The 20,527-nt window shown below is 36.0% G+C and overlaps 1 pseudogene; it reads left to right on the forward strand.

Moving 5' to 3' along the window:
• The first annotated feature begins 946 nt into the window (after positions 1–946).
• LOC120142658 lies at positions 947–4,144 on the forward strand (annotated as a pseudogene).
• Positions 4,145–20,527: the final 16,383 nt, after the last annotated feature.

Genomic DNA, 20,527 nt, shown 5'->3' on the forward strand with positions numbered 1-20,527 from the left:
AATCCTAATTTGCCTTTTTAAGTTTCAATTCATTAATATTAAAATATAGTAAATCTATATACCAAAAAAAAGTATAGTAAATCTAGGGTAAATTGTATACCCAGTCTCTCATCTATTTTCGTGATTTTGTTTTAATTATTCAACTATTTTCTTTGAAATCATATCTATTATTATGGTTTTAATTATTCAACTTTTGATCCTCTACCATAAAAAAATTAATGGTAATGATATTTTGTTATTATAAGATAATATCATATTATTATTAACAAAAATATCACATCAATAACTTTATTTATTTTTTCAAAAATAGATAATTAAAATATAATATTAAACATAATTTTAAAAAGGATAAAGAACGCAAATGGTCCCCAGCTATATGATACTACTTTATTAAGTCTATTGATTACTAAAAGTTATAAAATAGTCCTTTGACTATGGAGTGTTGATTTTTTGAGTCCCTCGACTATTAAAAGTTACAAAATGGTCACTCAACTATTTATTATATTTCAGACTCATCCTTTTCCATTAAAAATTGATGGTTTTTTAAGTTGGATGTTAACATGATGACTGAGATATGATAGTCATTTGAGATTTTGGAATCAAATTTTATCATATCACAGTCAACAAGTTAATGTTCGACTCATAATATCGTCCATTTTTTAACAGAAATGGACGATTTTGGAACATAATGAATAATTGGGTGAACATTTTGTAACTTTTAATAGTCAAGGGACTCAACAAAGTAATATTTCATAGTTGAAGGACCATTTTATAATTTTTAATAATCGAGAGACTTAATAAAACACTACCTTATAGTAAGTGACCATTTGAGTTCTTTACCCTTTTCAAAAGTAGTTTAATAATTAATACGGAACCGTATATATAGATAAGTAACAAGTACGTAGTTTACCCTAAATTATATGTATAAATCGGAAGAACCAATTAACCATTCAAGTACTGTACTGGAAAAATAAAGTAGGGGCACCGAGAGAATCAATGAATCATTTCTGCAATCTGAGTTTTTGGAAAAGCGAAATTTAATTCTTTTATGGAAGAAGAAGAAAAAGCGGAATCAAGAAGGGAGAAAAGGAGCAAAATCTCCAATTTCTTCAGCTCTAGCTTCCATGTTCCCTTAATCCCATTTCGAACGGAACAACAAAGGTTTATAGTTGATAGGGGTCTTCAATGGGCAAAAGACCCTTCTCGTTCCGGCGCCCCTCCATTAGGCGAAAGTCCACGACATCACCTGAATAGCCTCCGCCGCAGCCTATTGGAGCCGCTTCTTCATCTTCACCTCCGCATCCTAGTATGGGTAATTTTATTGGCGGCGGTGTTGGTGGGGTGAGAGCGGCGGGAAAGGGAAAGAAGAAGGCGGCGGGATCTAGACTGTGGATGATATTCGACACTAGTGGGGGAGCTTTTGGAATACGCCTCGATTCCCGCTAGAGATTTACGAGGAATTAAAAGGGCCTCGATTCCCGCTAGAGATTTGAGGATCCTCGGCCCTGTCTTCTCTCACTCCTCCACTATTCTTGGTATGTTTAACAATTTGAAACTGTGGTTTTCTTCTCTCTATTATTTTCAATTCTTTGAGTAAATTGCTTTTTATGGATTTAGTTTGCTAATAGTTAGCCATTTTTTTACTTAGCTGATTTCGAGCTTGTTGATTTGGATTCTCCTGATTTAGTGTTCCTTCCTTTATGTACTGAGGATTTATGAACTAGGAAGTGTAGAAGCTGTGAGTTTAGAGTGGAATTTCATATGCTGCTAAGATTCAGATTTATGAACTATTAACTGCTCTCGTTTTTGTGTTTGAAGATTTATTCTAAAAGTAAGATAGGGAACATTTTGGTTGGAAATGAGTGCCACTGTGATTTCCTAGTTTTCTTGCTGGTTAAACCTCCTACCCATGTTGTTCTGGCACTTCATTTTTGTCCAAGTACCCGCTAATGTGTCCAACTCCTCAGCATATATTGTTACTCTCTGTTCATTGTGAATTTTAGTTGGATTTTACAATGGGAATCGATTGAACTTTTTTAAGTTATCAGGTATTAATAAAGGTTTAGTTTGCTTTGGTTAGGAATTTCGCCTGTGATAGTAAGCTGAATATAATGTTCAGCAGACCTCGGTTAGAAAAACTCCCATGTTAAGGTCACATATACATGACACCACCATGCTTAATCACATGAATTCTTTAGCAATTAGCACTTTTGTGATTGAGAATCTCTTTTGATGCGGCACCAGAAAATACAGCTGTGAACCAAGCATGTGTATTCTGCTATTTTCTTGTCTGCTCCCAAAGGAGGAAGGGTGTGAATTATCGTTCAGTTTTATTCACTCGAGACTATTCCGTTTTTTTCTTATTTCAATTCTTTTTGTACCTTAGTCTTACTTCATTATCTTGAAACATTTGATGGAATTTTCTCTAGATATTCTAATCTGTTTTCACCTTTCTATTTCACTATCTAGATATATGTACCAAACAATTAAGGATATTGGATGCTTTGTTAGCTCATCGTTATCATGAAACAATTACGATATCTTTCTGAGATTCTATCGTGTAATTTCCAGCCCGAGAGAAAGCCATGGTTGTCAATTTAGAGTTTATAAAGGCTACAGTTACAGCTGAAGAAGTTCTCATACTGAATCCTCTACAACAGGAGGTTCTTCAGTTCGTGGACCAACTAAGACTACAACTTCCTCATAGAAGTGCATATAAGACTCGAGGAGCGGGCACGGAGGGTGTAAATGATAGAGAGACCCATGTTTCAACTGGCGGACAGTGGTTGCCTGTTGCTGAAGCCATGGAGGGTTTGCAGTGTGAACTTCCATTCGAGTTTCAGGTTTTGGAGATAGCATTAGAGGTTGTCTGCTCGTTTCTGGATGAAAGTGTGGCAGAACTCGAGAGGGATGCTTACCCTGTGTTGGATGAACTGGCCCGAAATGTCAGTACCAAGAATCTGGAGCATGTGCGGAATTTGAAAAGCAATCTCACTCGTCTTCTTTCTTCTTGCACGTGTACAAAAGGTGTTTTTCGATGTATGTTTCTTTTCGCATCCATTTGTTTCTTTCTATGTCCTAGCTGTTGCCCATGAGGAGAATGCTCCTTATCTGGATTCGACGTCTCTGTCTTTGAAGGGAGGGAGGACCAATTTCATGACATGTCAGAATGATTGGAATACGAATATAACTTCCCAAGGATCGGGTCGAAACTACTATTTGCTATAAAAAAAATTAATGTGTAAACAGAAATATGATTCATTAAAGCTGTAACTGGTTGATGCTGCATCAATTACCCATATTTGATTTTTTGTGTCAAACATTAACGAGTACCAGTTCAATGTCAGGTGAGGGATGAAATTGAACATCTGCTGGATGACAATGAAGATATGGAAAATTTGTATTTGACAAGAAAAGTGGATCCAAAACCAGCAATTGGAGGTTTTATCAGGAGCTGCAGCCTCAAATAGCATCACCACCATTATGCCTCGTGTATTTGGTGAGCAGCCACAGTTTGGATGACGATGATGTCGAGGATTTAGAGATGTTTCTCGAGGCATATTTCGTGCAGCTGGACAGAACGCAAAACAAGATATTATCTGTGAGTATTTGTCTTTATCATGCGGAATCGATGCATCTACTTTCATCTCTTTCACTTGATACATCTGCAGGTATGAGAGTACGCCGACGATACAGAAGATTACGGTTAACATCCAACTCAACAACCAACGAAACGAGCTCATTCAACTTCAATTGACATTGACCATCGCATCGTTTCGTCATAGCCATCGAAACATTGATAGCCGGGTGGTTCGGCATGAACATCCCTTATACGTGGAACAATACGGACGGGCTATTTGATATATCTGTGGGATGTATAACTGTAAGGAGTGTGCTGATTTTCCTGCTTATCCTAGGATATGCCAGATGGAAGAAGCTGCTTGGTTCTAAAAACTGAACCTCATTATCAACTATGGGTGTGCATTTTACCATAGTTGTGCTTATTCATGGACATCCCCCGGCAATGGGATGTCATATTGTAGTATATACAGAAAATAAAAGGCACCTAAGTTCCCTAATACATGTTTTAAGACCACAAGAGTTTGAACATACATTCATACATGCATGCATGCATGCGAACATACCTACCATCTTTTAGATCTATGTTGGATATCAATTTTCATCTTGATAGCTGATAAATAGTTTACGTTAGTTCGGATTTGTTAGTTTTCATCTTGAAATAAATTGGCCAAATTGATTTCTCGAAAGAATAAAGTAAGGAAAATTAATTGTGATGATATAATAAATTGACCATAAAGATTAACCTGGATGCAGCTTGTTTGATTGATTACGGCAAATCGGCGATTGGTGTAGTGGCTAGAGATCATAAAGGTTTGGTTGTCACTTGTCATGCTTCGCTTTACTTAGGTCCTTCCAATGTTGATGTCGTTGAAGCAGATGCAATCCGAGCTGGGATTCAAATGGCAATTGATCTGCAGGTTTCTGCGGTTACCATTGAAAGTGATGCCCTAAACGTTGTCCGACAGCTGACCCATCTGCAGCTTGACATGTCTATCGTTGGTTTCCAATTAACCGAGTCACGTCGTCTGCTACGTGATCATCCTCGCATACAGGTTCATGGCATACGTCGATCCGCTAATTCGGATGTTCATAGTTTAGCTCAGTCTTTTTATCTTTGCCTTTGTTTTTATCTTATGATTTTCGTACTTCTATTTCTGATGTATTGGCGCTTGATGCCATTCATGGTTAATGATATGGAAGTATGTTTTATATAAAAAGAGAAAATAAATTTACCATAGTCTTTAATATTTATAAATTGCGTTTCTTTCGACGTCTACAACGTGTCATTATATTATTAATTAAATGTTTTTACAAAAATTATTATTAAAACAATAATAAGATTATAATTTAGATACTTGTTGAAAGCCAATATACCAAAATTTGGGGAGAAACTAAATAAAAATATAAAGGATACAATTTTAATAGACTAAGTGTATTTTCATGTAAAACACGTAAGTTTTAGAAAATGTAAATGAATATATATACACAAAATAGCGTTCAAATTGTCATTCAAATATAAAATTTAGAGTTTATGAATTATGATATGGGTATATAGAGATTATCTTAGTGGTTAAAGGATTGTTGCTATCTCTTGAGGTCTCTGGTGCAAGCACGACGTCTCTAGAATGTTCATTATTATTGTTCTGTTTGCCATTTTAAGATCAATATTCTCCGTGCTTGGTCGATTGCCATTGTTGAAGATAAAAGCCTCCATCAGCACCCAATTACCTTATATATGTTCTACATGCAATATCATAGTCCACAAACACTGCACAAAACTCCTACACATTATCAAATTTTCACGACATCATCATTGTCTTTTTCACAAATATTTTCTTGAAACACAAGAGCTTACAAGAAAAGATTGTAAGATTTGTTTCAATGAAGTGTAACTTGAGCGTGGGAGTTACTCTTGTGTGAAGTCTAGTTGCAATTACATTGTCCATGTGAATTGTGCCCTAGAAGATGACAGGTTTTATGAAGTAGTTGACCGAGAAAACCAATGAGAAGAGCTTTATGGAAGTTCATCTAAGTCTATGCAGTCTTCCATCACTACCGTTGTTGAGGTGAGTGAAGATGGAGAAGCCACAAAGATTGAACACTTCAGGCATGGAAGACATTGCTTGGTGTTAGCAGACAAGATGGAGGTGGAAACTAATAGAAGATGTGATGGGTGCATGCTACCTGTCTCAACTCTGTTTTATTACTGTTCTGAACCAGAATGTCATTTATGTCTTCACAAAAACTGTGCTGAGTTTCCAAGAGTAAAGCGTCATTGGTCTTGTCGATATATCGCCACTCTCAACTCCAAAAACTTCGGGTATTGTGACTTGTGCTGTCGACCTTGTAGTGGTTTCTTCTACGATATGGGAGGATACTTCAATGTTTGCTTAAGGTGTGATAAAGTTCCTGATGTGATTGAATTTCAAGGACACGAGCACTTCCTGTTTTATGATTTCAAATGCAATTAGCGATGTAATGGCTGTGGCAACAACAAGAGTTCGTATGGTGCATTCAGATGAGGAAAATGCAGTTTTACTTTGGATTTCAAATGCTTATCATTACCACATGCATTTGTTCACAAATTTGATCAACACAAGGTAAACCTTATGATCACCTGCAATGATTATTCAAAGCATTGTTATTGTGACATCGGTGAAGGGAAAAGAGATCCAAGCCTCTCGTATTATTGTTGTTTAGTCTGAAGTACTGCTCCTCATCCCAATTGTATTCTTGGAGAATTTCCATTTCTCAAGGATGGGATCATTTTGCCTTATGATCGTCACCCGCATGATCTTCGGTTTCTTAGTAAGGCTTAGGACTACCCTAACTACTAGTCGTGTGGTCAGCGTTGCAGAAGAGAAATTCTCAAGTGTACAGAGTCTACATGCAACTATATTATTCACTTCAAATGTCGGCCATAAAATCTAAAATTTTCTGGTAAGTTGTTTAAATAATTAAAGACCATTATTATCGTCAATTACCATTGATTGCTAACATTACATGATTTTTGTTTTCATTTATTAACATTAATTTTAATTTTTGTTCAAAATGAAAGGTTTAGAGGACTCATCGAAGGGAAATGATACTCAAAAACTTTCAGCGAGTGTTATTATTGTCGTGTGTATGATTATGTTTCAATGTCACTGTGGGGTTGTCTAAGATTTGTTTGAATGTGTATGATTTGATTTCAACGTTATCTTGAGGATAATTTGTTTGGATTTGTATGATTTAATTTCGATGTTAATTTGAGGATATTTCTTTTTAAGACATACACAGTTTTTATTACACATTCAACCCGTAAATGCATCAAAAATCTTACACAATTTGAGGCATGTAGGCAGAACAACAAAGTAATTTATAAATAATGGGCACAATATACTTAAGGGTAAAGTACGCATTAAATACATAAACTATCAGTTTTTGTTCGTTTTAGTACCTAAATTTTTAATTTTTTAAAAACTATACCTAACGTTTATTTTGTTTCATTTTAGTACCCATTGTTATAAACTTAATGCGTTTAGTACCTAAACTATCACTTTTTCTCCATTTTAGTACATAAACTTTTATTTTTTTCCTTCAAATTTTAATGTTAAATTTTGAAAAGTGTACTAAAAAGAAACGAAAAACTAAAACTTTAAGCATGATTTTAAAAAAGTTAAAAATTTAAGTACTAAAACAAAATAAAATTAATAATTTAAATGCTAAACACGTAATTTATTCATATATAAAATATATGGATCAAATAATAAACATATACATATATATCTATAACTCGAATAGAAGGGTTTAAAGGACTTCTATTCAGTTTTATATCTTTAGCTAGACAAATGTCTATTTAATCACTGACAGGGTTGGTTCTAGTGGTAAGCAGTTTGATATCGCTTGAGTAAAGTTTCGAGTTCGAGTCCTTGTGTATGCAGAAAATCTCTACTGAGAAACTTATCCATTTAAGCCAGGTGTACGACATGGATTGATATGAATTAGTCAAGATAAGGCCTTTGCACCGAGAGAGCAACCAAAAAAACAAAGTTTGAGGGTTCATTGGAAGACTAAACTATATATCTCGGTTCATTTCCCAAATGACAAATAAATGTGATCTGGTAGTCAGATTGCTCGGGAAGAATAACCTTGAGGTGTGAAACGACGAATTCTAAGAGACTTTAGAGATTATCAAGAAATACATATCCAATGCTCCAATCCTAGTAGCACCGGTGCCTAGAAGGTCATTAATTCTCTACTTAACAGTTTTTGAGAATTCAATGGGGTTTGTGTTGGGACAACAAGACGAGTCAGGAACAAATGAAAGAGACATTTATTACCTGAGCAAGAATTCACTAATTGCAAGACTCGATACCCATTGATTCAAAAGTTGTGTTGTGCTTTAGTTTGAGTAACCCAAAGGCTCAGGCAGTACATGTTATACCATCCCACGTGGTTAATATCAAGGATGAATCCCCTAAAATTTCTAATGGAATCTATGCTCTGACTGGCTGATTGGCTAGGTGGTAGATATTGTTATCTTAGTTTGATATTGTGTATGTGAGCCAAAAGGCAATAAAAGAAAGTGCCATAGCCGACTTTCTTGCGAGTCGTTCCTCGAAAGATTACGAACCTCTAAACTTCAATTTTCCAGACAAGGATTTGATGTGCATCTCCACTAAAGAAGAAAGTACCATGGATGAAAAATCCTGGAAATTGTACTTTAATTAAGCCTCTAACGCTTTGGGGAAAGGAATTGGGGTAGTATTGATTTCCCCAGAAGAAATCCATTATCCTTTCACATGTAGATTGAAATTCTTTTGCACCAACAATATGGCAGAATATGAAACATGTGTTATGGGGTTAAAAAAGCCATTGAGAGAAAATTCAAGACGTTTAAAGTATATGGAGATTCCTCATTAGTAGTATATCAACTAAGGGATAATGGGAGACAAAGGACCCAAAATTAATGGAATATCGAAATATGGTCCTTGAACTATTGAAATAATTTGAAGATAATACATTTAGATATCTTCCCTGAGAGGACAATCAAATGGTCGATGCTTTGGCAACGTTGGTTGTGATGTTTAAGGAAAATAGGAAAGTATACATGATGCCAATCAAGATGCAAGTTGATAACTCCGTAAAAAGACTATTTTTAAGGCCTTTTCAACTTAAGTTATTGTTTTTTTAAGGGTACATATAGGTCATTTTAGATGTATGTAGCTGCATATAATTGTATTTTTGGTGGTTATGTTATTTTATTTTATTAAGGTGCTATATGAAGAGGAAGGTGTGGTTTTTAGTATGTGCAGGAAATAACAAGCACAATAGGTGAGCTGGGAAGTAATGTCGCGGCATCACACGTTGCTGAAGCAGATTGAAATGCCTCGGCATTTCTGCCGCAGAAAATGACAAAAATATATAGCTGTACGTGGACAGCTGGCTCTGCACGTGAAATGATGGATGTAACAGCCTGCTAGGGGACCACTGACACCTGGAGGATAAGGTTCATGCACCACATGTGATTCTAGGGGTATGAGGGGTATTTTGCACCCAATAATATCCCAACAACCTCATCATTACCCCTAGATATTTTTTTATATATTACACCTCACAAGAGAGAGAGTGGGTGAAAAAAAGGAGACGCATATTGTAGCAGAAAAATCAGATTTTTATTTTCCCTTTTCCTTTCTTCTTCCTTGGGTTTTCCTCCATTGATAAAGCTTCAAGGAGTGGCGAGCTAAAGTGGTTCGTGGTGGCCGATGAGACCTCTGGTGGTGTGCGTCGAAGGCTCTTTCTCACTTCTCTTTGCTGTTATTTTATTTATTTTATTTGTGGGTTGTTGGAACGAATATTTTGTGTATTTTTCTATGGATATTTCAAACCCCACCATGAACTAACTTATTTGGTGGTGGTTGGTTTAATGGATGTTTTAACTTTATTTTAATGGTATATTTAAGTTTATTTTGGTTCTTTATTTGCTTTGCTTATGAATACTTCACCATCTAGGCTTGTAAGAGGCATGGAAATGTCCATTTCTTAGATGAAGGTTAGGTGTTCAGAAGAATCCTAAGCTAAAAAATACTTGTAAGTATTCGGAAGAAACGCAAGACAAGATCCTCATAAGCAATGGGTTATAGTATTTCAAAGGGCTTTGAACCGGCGTAGGAATATTATAACCTAATCCCTTAGATCTCGGAAGAGACTAGGATAGGATTTCAACGACTAAAAAGGGTGTCTTTATCAATAGGGTAGGTTGTCCAACATCGTTGAATGAGAGCAGATGCCTTGGCATCCTATTCTGTTAGGTTCCTGTGAGAACATTTTAGGAAAGCCCTATTGAGTAAGTAAAGACCAGATAGCTTAAATCTGCCTGAGAGATCAGTTTAGCATTTTTAGATCAATCCCTACCATTCATTCCATTGAAAGCTTGTCACGTGAGGATTATCTTCTTTTTATTTTATTTATCTTTTATTTACTGTTTTTACCATTTTTCATTGTCTTGACATTTCATCATTTCCAACATTGAATATCTGTTCTTGCCATTGCATTTCCATTTGCTACACCATCACACCATCAATCCACATTCACCAGCATACACATATCCATTGCCGCGATATTTTTATATATCAAGACTAACTATACTTAGATAGAATAGTGCATAAACTTTACTCAATATCCTTCCAATCCCTGTGGAGACGATACTCACTCATCACTTTATTACTTGAGCGATTGTGTATACTTGCACATTATTTGCGTATATTTTATAGTACTCACAACATGCAACAAGTTTTTGGCGCCGTTGCCAGGGATTGTCAATTGATGATGTTGAGTTTAGTTGTTGCACCGTTTTATTTATTTTCTTTGTACATAGTTACTTGTTTTTGTGTTTACCTTTTTCAGGTGTTACGTTGTCGCTTGACACGTAAAAGACCCAAAGAACCATTATTTCATATAGAACCTGAGGCTCATGTTGTTTAAAATCAAGTGAAGGCTCCTGCAGTTCTAAATGCCACGACAATTCCAAATGCTAGGAATACTGCTCGACCACAAACTATTAGAGATTACTTAGCTCCCACCTTGGATGACCTAAAACCTGCTATTATATCTCCCAAGATTTAGGCAACCCAATTCGAGCTCAAACCGATTATGTTCGATATGTTGGACTTGATTGGAAAGTTTGGTGGTGCTCCTCATGAGGATGCAAGGCAACATGTTCGAGAATTTTTAGAGGTTTGTGACTCCTTTCGACAAGAAGGTGTTCATGAAGATGTGCTGAAATTGAAGTTTTTTCCATATTCTTTGAAAGATGATGCCAGGGCATGGCTAAATAGATTACCTTCCGGCTCTATAAGGTCTTGGGCTGAATTGTGCAAAATTATTTTGCTACGGCATAATCCACCGAATATGAACAACCATCTTAGGAATGCCATAACATCTTTTCACCAAGCTGATGACGAGTCAATGCATGAGTGTTGGGACCGCTACAAAGAATTGCTTCGCAAATGTACCAACCATGGATTCCACGACTGGACTCAAGTCGTGATGTTCTACAATGGAGCTAATGCACCCACGAGGATGATGCTAGATGCCTGGACAAATGGCACTTTTCTTGACAAATCACCTGAAGAGGCTTTTGGCATTCTTGATCGAATTGCTAACCATGATTACCAATTTCCCTCTTCAAGGTTTGAAACTATAAGGAAGGCATCTGGGACATTCAAGTTGGAAGATGAAGATTCAGTGTCGACCCAACTCTCTACCATCACCAATATGTTGAAGAATTTGCAAAATTCTTAGGAGGTGAAAGAAGTGAAGGTTGATAGCTTGGCATGTCTGTTATGCCAAGGCAATCACCATGAATGTGAATGCCTAAACAATCAAAAGTCCATCAACTATGTGGGAAGCTTCAATGGATGAAGTCAGCATCCCAATTTCTCATGGGAAAATCAAGGAGCTTGTAATGTCAGTCATCTCGCTCAGCAGCAGTATATAGATGAGCCCCCAGCCTTTCAAACGAATATGCCATGGCATAATCAAGGGACAACATCTTCACTTAATACAAGTTCTCTAGAGGCCACTATGCAAGACTTTATGGCAACTACAAAGGCTCTATTACAAGATCACGATGCATCTATTAAGAGTCAAGAAGAATTATTACAAAGCCAAGGGGCATGGTTGCAAAGTCATAGTTTGTCTTTGAGAGCTTTGGAAATGCAAGTGGATCAAATTGCCACAACATTACAAGAATACCAACCAGACATATTGCCTAGTGATACTGAAGTCACTAAGGTTAAAGGCAGTGAGCAATTTAGTACATTCACCTCAGGGAATGGCACCTATATCTACAAAGATGCTAAGTTTGGGGGGGGGGGGAAACTCGAAGAACCTAGCTATGAGATTTTACATGAAGAGTCTCAATTGCAAGAGGACTTACATTCGCTTGAGAACAAAGTTGGATGTTTAATGAGTAAACCCGATGATGGCAAGCAAAATAATGCCATGGCAAAAGAAAAAACCCCACTAGCAGAAGTTGATGACCAAAGGGAAGCTGCAGATTATGCCACGATAATTTTGTAGGCACTTGTGAGTACTTGAAGCTCGATGAAGAAGACAAAGATGAGCTTAAGGATATTTCAAAAGAGACGGGTCAATCTAGCTTACTCTTAGCTAGACCAGGTACGAAATCTGAACCTATGGATTTCATTGAATTTACTCAACCCCAATTAGTTGCCCATTTTTCTAGGCTAGAAATTGTTAAAGCACTAAGGAATAAAATGGAGAAACAATTCCCTGATGAGAAATTATTATTTGCCACGACATTGTCGTGGTACGCTGACATTGTCAATTTTCTTGTTAGTGGTGTTTTGCTCCGTACTTGAATAGCCAGGACAAGAACAGATTGATGCAGGATGATGACCCCTACTTCTTGAACAACTTTGCTGCCCAAGCAATTAAAAGATGCCACTGCAACGGGGAGAGAAAAGAGAGGACTACTGTAAAGGTCCTACAAATCAGGTTCTATCGACTTACACTGAAGGTGGCGCTATTATATATGTGGAGCATTTTGGTCTATACTGGTGCTCCAATCGAACGCGACAAAAATGCCATGACAATTCATGATGTTTTGGAGTTTGCATCCCTTGAACCTTTTTTTTTATGTTTTAGAAGTTTTGTTTTGTCGTGAGTATTTGTTTGTTTGTTTTTCTTTGTTTTATTTCTTTATTTTAATATTAGTTCTTTTTAGAATGAAGGGTGTTCTAGAGGATGAATATGATGAAATCTCACGAGGGAACTTCATAGGCTGTTGCAAACCAATATGCCACGACAAAGCTAGATGCAATTGAGGCTCTAACAAGACGCAGTCGTTGCACCTGTTCATAAGGAGATGCTCCCACATTGGGCTTATAATCTTCTGGTTATCCTTGACAAGATCTTGCCATCATTTTAGTATGCCACGACATTTGCAAATGTCACTCAGCAAGACAGTACACCCAAGTCAGAGGATGCTAACCCAGTCAGCATGGACTAGATGACGTCTGAAGTCATCTGTTGGGCGTATAGAGACATCAATATCTAAGAACACTGAAGGACCTAGTACACCACCTGCTGAACCCAGTTCTGATCCTGACAAAAGCCCCACATCACTGAGAAAGTGCACCAGACACAATACTACTAGCACTGCCAGCGTGACTCCACCACCATCTTAGGAAGACAAGGTACCTTGCATTGCATTACATCGCATCACATGTAGTCTAGTTTTAACTTAGTTTTTATTCAAAATTGAGGACAATGCTTCTCTCAAGTTTGGGGGAGGTAGTGTTCTTTGTAGAACATGTGCATGATAATATTAACATAATGTTATGCCATGGCATCAGTAAATGGTAGGACAGTTAGATGAAATGTTTTGATGATACCTGATGAAGATGAACTTTTTAGACTAGAAATTGAATGTAAATGACTATTAAGAATAATAGAACTGACTCTAGGGCTTGATGCTTTGTAAATTATTCTTACACAATTTGTATGTTTTCTATACTTAAAGAACTTAGGAAGTTTTTATGAAAGAACTCTGGTTAGCCTTGGCATTAAAATATGGTATTATGCTTAAATGATAAATCACTGTTTAAGAACTCCCTTATCTCTGAATTTTGTTTAATCGTGAATAAATGCTTCGGCATAGCTGTAGAGGGACACTCCTCTTTGCTGTAGCATTGCTTGGAACTCTCTTTAATAAATGAGAGCCACGCGCATACGAGTGAATGAAAGTAGTCACGGGATAACTTTGCCTGGCTAGTTTGGGGGTGGAAGGTATGCTCCCTTTTACCTAGAGTGTGGAATGGTAGGTGTGATGAGCTGACTCCCTTCGTAGCAGTGTAAAAAAGTGAAAAAGTGAAAAAAAAGGAAAAAAAAAGAAAAGAAAAAAGAAAAAAATGTGTACTAAATGAAAAGGGAGTATAAATTTGCTTAATGAATGAGTAAATGTTGTGGCGAAACTAGGGAAATCAATTAGAAATTGCCTAAATTCGTTAAGTATTGATTAGATACAATCACACACACACACAACCATAAAGAATCTTGACCTAGGGAAAAGTACTTGAATTCTTGATATGTCTAGCTTGTTGAAGCCAACTATTCTGAGGGTTGAAATTCAATTATTGTCTTGTTATCCTACTGTTGAAATTGCCATGACATTTTGATTGTGTTAATTGTTATCTATTGCTTGAGGACAAGTAATAACTTAAGTTTAGGGGTGTGATAACTCCGTAAAAAGACTATTTTTAAGGCCTTTTCAACTTAAGTTATTGTTTGTTTAAGGGTATATATAGGTCATTTTAGATGTATGTAGCTGCATATAATTGCATTTTTGGTGGTTGTGTTATTTTATTTTATTAAGGTGCTATATGAAGAGGAAGTTGTGGTTTTTAGTATGTGTAGGAAATAAAAAGCAAAATAGGAGAGCTGGGAAGTAATACCACGGCATCACACGTTGCTAAAGCAGATTGAAATGCCTCGGCATTTCTGGCACAGAAAACGACAAAAATATACAGTTGTACGTGGACAGCTGGCTCTGCACGTGAAATGATGGCTGTAACAGCCTGCTAGGGGACCACTGACACTTGGAGGATAAGGTTCATGCACAACATGTGATTCTAGGGGTATGAGGGGTATTTTGCACCCAACAATATCCCAACAACCTCATCATTACCCCTAGATGTTTTTTATATATTACACCTCACAAGAGAGAGAGAGTGGGTGAAAAAAAGGAGACGCATATTGTAGCAGAAAAATCAGATTTTTATTTTCCCTTTTCCTTTCTTCTTCCTTGGGTTTTCCTCCATTGATAAAGCTTCAAGGAGTGGCGAGCTAGGCGACGAGAGGAGATAGCGAGCTAAAGTGGTTCGTGGTGGCCGAGGAGACCTCCGGTGGTGCTTCGAAGGCTCTTTCTCACTTCCCTTTGCTGTTATTTTATTTATTATATTTGTGGGTTGTTGGAACGAATATTTTGTGGATTTTTCTATGGATATTTCGAACCCCACCATGAACTAACTTATTTGGTGGTGGTTGGTTTAATGGATGTTTTAACTTTATTTTAATGGTATATTTAAGTTTATTTTGGTTCTTTATTTGCTTTGCTTATGAATGCTTCACCATCTAGGCTTGTAAGAGGCATGGAAATGTCCATTTCTTAGATAAAGGTTAGGTGTTCAGAAGAATCCTAAGCTAAAAATACTTGTAAGTATTCGGAAGAAACGCAAGACAAGATCCTCATAAGCAATGGGTTATAGTATTTCAAAGGGCTTTGAACCGGCGTAGGAATATTATAACCTAATCCCTTAGATCTCGGAAGAGACTAGGATAGGATTTCAACGACTAAAAAGGGTTTCTTTATCAATAGGGTAGGTTGTCCAACATCGTTGAGTGAGAGCAGATGCCTTGGCATCCTATTCTGTTAGGTTCCTGTGAGAACATTTTAGGAAAGCCCTGTTGAGTAAGTAAAGACCAAATAGCTTAAATATGCCTGAGATATCAGTTTAGTATTATTAGATCAATCCCTACCATTCATTCCATTGAAAGCTTTTCATGTGAGGATTATCTTCTTTTTATTTTATTTATCTTTTATTTACTGTTTTTACCATTTTTCATTGTCTTGACATTTCATCATTTCCAACATTGAATATCTGTTCTTGCCACTACATTTCCATTTGCTACACCATCACACCATCAATCCACATTCACCAGCATACACATATCCATTGCCGTGACATTTGTATTTATCAAGACTAACTATACTTAGATAGACTAGTGCATAAACTTTACTAAATATCCTTCCAATCCATGTGGAGACGATACTCACTCATCAATTTATTACTTGAGCGATTGTGTATACTTGCACATTATTTGCGTATATTTTATAGTACTAACAACACGCAACACAAGTGTATGAAATCCTGGCACATTGCTATCTCCTAGAAGAAGAAGTGGATGACCATCCATTGTACTATGATATCTTACAGTATATAAGATACCAAACATATCCTCCAAGAACATCAGAAATTGACAAGAAAATAATAAGGAGAATGACAGCCGTATACTTCCTCGGTGAAGATATCTTATACAGGAGGGGTAGCGATCAAGTCTTGTTAAGATGTGTGACTGCCAAAGAAGCAAAGACCATTATGGAAGAGGTGCATAGTGGAACATGTGGAACACATACAAATGGTTTATCTATGGCAAGGAAAATCATGAGATAAGGGTGCTATTGGGCAACAATACATATAGATTGTATCAAAAATGTAAGAAGATGCCACAAATACCAGATATATACGGATAAAGTTCAGGCACGACCTTTTCCTCTACATGTTATAATCTCACCTTGGTCGTTTTCCATGTGGGGTATGGACATCATTGGGGCAATTACACCAAAGGCTTTAAATGTACATCATCGCTTTATCTTAGTGGAAATTGATTATTTCACTAAATGGGTAGCGGCTGCTTCATATTCCAATATCACAAGATATATAGTTTACAAGTTCATAAAGAGAGAAATAATATCTCGATATGGGTTGCCAGAAAGGATAATCACATATACAAAGATAATGCTACTAATCTGAATAACAAGATGATGGATGAACTTTGTGCATAGTTTAAGATAAAACTTGCCAACTTTATAACCTATCACCTGAAAATGAATGAGGCAATGGAAGCGACAAACAAAATCATCAATAGGATCATTACGAAGACTACTGAAACCTACAAAGATTGGTATTAGAAATTAGCCTTTGCCTTATATGGATATAGGACCACTGTGCGAACATCGACAGGGGCAACCCCTTTTTTAGTCTATGGAACAGAGGTTTTCATACCCATTGAGGTTGAAATTCCATCACTTTGAGTCTTGAAAGAAGTAGACTTAGATGAAGCAGAATGGGTTCAATCTTGGGTTGATAAACTAAATATTTTTGAAGAAAAAAGACTGAAAGCTATATATCGTGGACAAATGTACCAGAGAATGATGATGCGAGCACACGATAAGAAAGTTCTCCCAAGAGAGTTTTGAAAGGGTGATCTACTGCTTAAAACGATCCTTTCTATTCATAAGGATTTTCATGGGAAATGGATGTCTAATTGGGAAGAGTCATACATTGTCAAAAAGGCCTTTTTTTGGAGGAGCGTTAATTTTGGTAGAGATGGACGGAAAAGTGTCGAGGAACCCAATAAATTCAGACTCTGTCAAGAAATATTATGCTAATAAGAAAAAGAAAAATAAGAAAAGAAAAAAATGAAAAATGAGAAAAATGAAAAAAGAAAAAAGAAAAAAGAGAAATGAGAAAAAAAGGAAAAAGAAAAAATAAGGAAAAAGGTGAAAATAAAAAGGAGGGTTCAAGATGAAAATTCGTAAAGGGTGTCTTAAGACCAAAGGAAGGATTTGAGTTGAAAACCTGAAAATGAGGCTCAAATGAATTTTACTATTGTGGCATCTGACAAATAAACCCTCTCGAATGTTTGATAGTTCGTGAGAGACTTCAAATATGTAGACAACTTTGTGACATTGAGATCTCCCAGACAGAGGATCACTCGAGGTGTCAAACTGAGTGATTCAAGAACACCTTTGCTATAATTCATTGAGACATATATATTTTGTTTCTAGAGTTTTTATCCAATTCTTTCGATTTCCATGCTTTGTGTAAAAAACCTATATTTTATCAATAAATTTCATGATTATCACTTCAAGCTTCAGATCATTCATTTTTCTCTATGTCACAAACAAACTACCATAACCCGATTTCAAACAAGTAATTTCTCGGTACTACTTTGAATTAATCTATAAAGGACAGGGAATCCAAGGCAAGATACCACGTTAATATTCACACTCCTTGAAGCAAGTGGTTGACAGAAGGTGACACGAAAGATGTCAATAACCTGAATGAAAAAATGAATAATGAAATGACAATAACACATTTTGTTCCAAGGCATACCTCCGGCCGCTCCCAGGAAGAAGCATGCATAGAATGATAAGAGATCAATCTTGATTTTGGAAGTGAAAAAAGGTAGGATCACAGATGAGGTAGGGACCCAGGAAAGATGAAGACTCAACAAAGATAGAAAAAATAAAGATCTATAAGACCATAGAGCTCGAAACACGAACATCACATCATGCGTATATTTAGGCATTTGCAAAAGTAGGAGCATACATATTCATTTTTCATCAAATTTTGAACATCTGACAAGAATTCAATGAGTAAACAAAGTTTTCATGTCATGACTTTAGCAATGAATCATCCATATTTTTCACCATTGAAAGAAATGGATCTCAACAAAAAATGAAGATCATTAGGTCATTACCTTCGGATACTTTAAATAAAAATCACGGACATATGATAATCTTTTGTAGGTTTAAAACTTTTCAAATATATGATAAAGCAGTTAACATTTCCAATGGAAGGGTTTGTAATGAGAAGAACTCATTCGATAAGGAAGAATAAGTTCATAATGAGAAGAAATTGTTCATCATCTTTGTTCGAATCCATCACAGGAGGAGGTGGATCAACATTTCCAATGAAAGGGTTCATAGTGGGAAGAACTCATTCGATGAAGGATAAGAAGTTCATAATAAGAAAAACTTGTTCAACCTTAGCTTGATTCCATCACATAAGGAGTTGGAACAACACCGACCTTGTCTCATCAATCACATAAGGAGTTGGATCAGCATCAACATTATGATTGATTCCATCACATAAGGAGTTGGGTCAACATTTTCGAGAGAATAAGTTCATAATGAGAAGAACTTGTTCAACATTTTGATCGTCCATCACATAAGAAGTTGGATCAGCATCACCTTTGGTCAATCATCGTAAAGCAATTGGGTCAGCAGCTTCAAAAGAAAATGTATTCAATTAGGAAAGAAGGTGGATTGACATCCCCAGTAAAGTGTTCATAACGAGAATAACTCACAGCTCGACAAGCAATGATCACGTTGAAAAATGGAGCTTTGTGTCTTTGCTCTATTCCAGTTCCATTACAATGAGCAAAAAAGGGCAGCTGTAATAACCATTTTCAACCGTTAATTATCATCATCATCATTACAAATAAATAAAATATTATTATACCCAACACCCAAAACCAGGCTCAATTACAAATCCAAACTCGGACCCAAACTAAAAAACCCTAGCCCAATACCTAACAACCTAAACTAACCCTAACCCTAATATATTCAGCCGCTACTATACCAAGATGGTTCTCAAAGTCGTCGCTTGAGTCTGTCCTATATCCAGCCGCACCGATCATCACCGCCGTCAAGCCTAGCCAAACCAAATCTCATCAGAGATCTCAACAAAACCCAAAAAATCCGGGTTATTAAAAATAAAAGCATCATGCACATTGCATATCAGAGGAGCAAGTTAGATTAGAATTATTATTATTATTTTGTATATGTAAAAGTTTAGGTATAAAACCTGAGAAAGATAGATGTAAAAAGGGGATTCTTCCTCATTTTTGGAATAAAAAAACAGAAAATTTCAAGGAAAAAAACGTTTTCTTTTCTTTTCTATTTTCTTTTCTTTGTTTTAACAAGCTTTTAGAAAAAAATAGAGAAAAATGAAGGAAGTTGAAGAGTTACCTGAGAGGGGTAGTCAAACCAAGAGGTAGGTTCATCATCGTAGTGGTCAGAGTAGGGAAGCCGAGAAGGGGTCAATTTTTTTAGTTTTTTTGGAGCGTTTGGGGTTGTTTTTTTTATGGTTTTAGGTCTTGTTTAGGGATATGTGAGTAGATTGGAGTGAGTAGGGTCATTTGTGGTTCGATTTAAGAATTTCAACTGCCGTGTGTGGTGGTCGGAGCGGCGGTTGAGAAGGAGTTAAAGTGGACAGACGATGTTACTCGATCGAGAGAGAAGGGAGAGTTGAGAGAGTTTTTTAATTTTATTTTTGGTATTAGGTTTAAAATGAAAAAAAAAAGGAAAAGTGTGTTTTATAGTGGAAGTTTAGGGGGGAAATTATGTATGTCCCCCTAAAGCTGTCGTGTTTTTGTGTTCTGGTAACTTGCGAGGACCAAATTTGTTATTTGCCCTTTTTCATTGTACCAATTTTGTTATTATTCATTTTTCATGAGTGCTATGTATTATTGGTATATTTGCATTTTAGTCCCTCTAATTTCAGCGTGTTTTTATATTTAGGTCACTAATCTATTTTTTTATTTTGTTTTGATTTAATTATTTAATTTCTGCTTATTTTAATTTAGTCATTGATTAAGTATTTATGCTCTAATTTAATTTTGATCCTCAATTTATGCTATTCATAACATTTTAGTCCTTATGTTTTTAATTAACCTTTTATTTTATTTTATTTTATTTTTTAATTTTAATTTAATTAATTTGTTTTTTATTTGAATTTGCAAGACTAATGTTTTTTTTTCTTAATTTAATTAGTTGGTTCATCTTATGTTTAATTTATTTTTTTACTTT

This window comes from Hibiscus syriacus, unplaced genomic scaffold, assembly GCF_006381635.1.
Source record: "Hibiscus syriacus cultivar Baekdansim isolate YM2019G1 unplaced genomic scaffold, ASM638163v2 tig00110831_pilon, whole genome shotgun sequence".
Lineage (NCBI taxonomy): Eukaryota > Viridiplantae > Streptophyta > Magnoliopsida > Malvales > Malvaceae > Hibiscus > Hibiscus syriacus.